Genomic DNA, 227 nt, shown 5'->3' on the forward strand with positions numbered 1-227 from the left:
GGGTGTATAGGCAGCTATAGTATCAGCACGTTTTTATAATAAACACAAAAAGAAAAATAAATAAAAAATATAAATAAATAAATAAATAAAACTAATTATATTTTTATCGTGATATTTATATGTTTATCTTTATTTATTTTTGTAGATGTCTATATACATATATACATCTATATATATATATATATATATATATATATATATATATATATATATATATATATATATAT

This window comes from Eimeria mitis, genomic scaffold (assembly GCF_000499745.2).
Source record: "Eimeria mitis Houghton genomic scaffold, Emh_scaff156, whole genome shotgun sequence".
Classification (NCBI taxonomy): Eukaryota; Apicomplexa; class Conoidasida; order Eucoccidiorida; family Eimeriidae; genus Eimeria; species Eimeria mitis.